The following is a 2,489-nucleotide window of genomic DNA, read 5'->3' as shown; positions in this document are numbered from 1 at the left end:
TAAAACAGTGAATTGGAATAGATTAAACAACCCAATGAGAAGTACAGATTGTCCAACAGGAAAAAATAAATAAAAATGAACTCTATGCTATCTATAGGTGACACATTTTAGGTTCAAAGATACAAACAGAGTGAAAGTAAAAGTATGGAAAAGATATGCATATAGCCACCACATGCCTGTAATCCCACTAGTAGGGAGGCTGAGTCAGGAGGATTACAAGTTCAAGGCATACTATGCAGCAATTTAGAAAGCCTCTATTTTGAGACCCTGTCTTAAAATTAAAAATAAAAAGGGCTAGGAATATAGCTCAGTGGTAAATTTCCCCTGGGTATCAAAAAATAAAATTAAAAAGAAATTAAAAAGTCCTGGGGATGAATCTTAGTGGTAAAGCACAATCCCTAGTATTCAAAAAAAAAAAAAAAAAAGATATTCATACAGTAACCATAGAAAGCTGAATTGGCTATGTATTATTTGACAAAGTAGACTTTAAAACACACAAAAATGTTACTAGAAATAGAGAGGTAAACAGCGATGTTTTACAGTGATAAAAGGGGTACTTTCATCAGGATATAACAAGTGTGTATACTGTGTGTGTATATTGCAAAAATACATGAAGTGAAAACTGACAGAAATTGAAGGGAGAAAAAGAAAATTAATTATACTTGAAAATTTCAGTAATCCACTTTCAGTTGTGTATTGTTATGGATTGCATGTATGGGTTCCCCTAAAATTCATATGTTGAAACTCTAATCCCCAGAGGGACGTTTTCATTAGGAAATGAGGCCTTTGGAGGTAATGATTGTGAAACCATTTTGAGGTTTATTAGGAGAGACAAAAGAACTAATTTTTGTCTGCTTTCTGCCTTGTGAGGAAGACAGAGCAAGATGATTATCTGCAAGCCAAGAAGAATATCCTCACCATAATCTGACCATGCAGGCCTCCTGATCTCAAACTTTCTACAAATGTGAGAAATAAATTTCTGCTGTGTATACCATCCAGTCTAGGGTAATCCGTTTTAATTACCCAAATTGACTAAGATATGTATAGAATAATTATGCAGAAGATTAACAAGGGAAGAGAAAAACCATGAACAATAATTAACCCACTAGACCTAACAGAGTCATTTGTAAAGAACACTCCACCTAATAAGGGCAGAATATCATTTTTTACAAATATAAATGAAACATTTTCCAGGGCAGACCATATACTAAACATAAAACAAACTTTGATCAGTATAAAATAATTGAAATATAAAGTTTCTTCTCCACCAGAGAAATAATTTAAAATCAGTACCAAATTTGAGGAACTCACAAAAATACAGAGATTAAATAACACTCTTTAATAACCAGTAAGTGACAGAAGAAATAAAAAATAACTCTAGAACATACTTTGAGATGAATGAAATAACATAATATATTAAAATTCATATGATAAAGCTAAGGCAGTTCTTAAAGGGAATTTATAGGTATAATGTTTATATTTTTAAAATTCTCAAATTAGTCATCTAACATTCCACCTTAAGAAACCATGAAAAGACAGGGGTTGGAGGAAGATGGAAAGGTTGAGGAGGTTGTTTTCCAAGCTGCTCCATGGCATGAGACCAGGAAAGTAGATAAACAGCTTCTCAGTGAGGTGGTTCGTGAAAAGAGAGATTTAACTGGGATTTAATACTAGACTCTCAGAACAGTTTAAGGAATCAGAAAGTTGGATATGGCAAAATAAAAGAAGAAAACCCATTACTGGTGGGGAGCTGATCCACTGCAGGTAAATCAGGAAGGGGGACTAAGAAAACCTGCATTTCAGGTGGCACCACGGCATGTCTTGGTACAGAGAAATTAGAGATCAAGAACATTGCCAGACTGATCTAGAGGGTAAGCTACACTATATCTTCCTGTGGGAAAGATGCCACACATCACCTGATTGTGGAGAGCTGTTCGTAACAGTGACTATGGAACAGTCAGGGAGCTGCTGGAAATCAGTGACAGAGTAGGATGTGTTCCTGAAGTGTCTTACACCTCACAGTGTAGGATCTTGGGCATTACAAAGTTGTTTTTTCATGTTTATTATTTTAGTTAGTTCTCATGAATTTTTGACATAGATAAGGAAAATGAACTTTAGAAAAAAATGAGTGATAAGTCCAGCTAAATAACACTTGTAATATACTAATATGAGATTAGAAAATAAAGTTTTCTCCTTCTACTGAAGTACCACATTTCCCCCAGGGTTGAGCACATGCTAAAATTGCTTATTGAATGGAAGGACAGCAGAATAAAAATAGACATTATTATTGCTGTGAGTATATACGTGACTGCATGACCAATGTGATTCTGCAACCTGTACACTCAGAAAAATGAGAAATTGTATCCCATCTGATTAAAATGTATGATATATCAAGATCATTGTACTGTCATGTGTAACTAAATAAAACAAATAATAAATAAATAAAATTGCTTATTGGGAGGGTTTTTTTTTTTTTTTTTTTTTTTTTT

This window comes from Marmota marmota, unplaced genomic scaffold (assembly GCF_001458135.2).
Source record: "Marmota marmota marmota unplaced genomic scaffold, marMar, whole genome shotgun sequence".
Classification (NCBI taxonomy): domain Eukaryota; kingdom Metazoa; phylum Chordata; class Mammalia; order Rodentia; family Sciuridae; genus Marmota; species Marmota marmota.
This window is presented reverse-complemented; position numbering follows the sequence as displayed.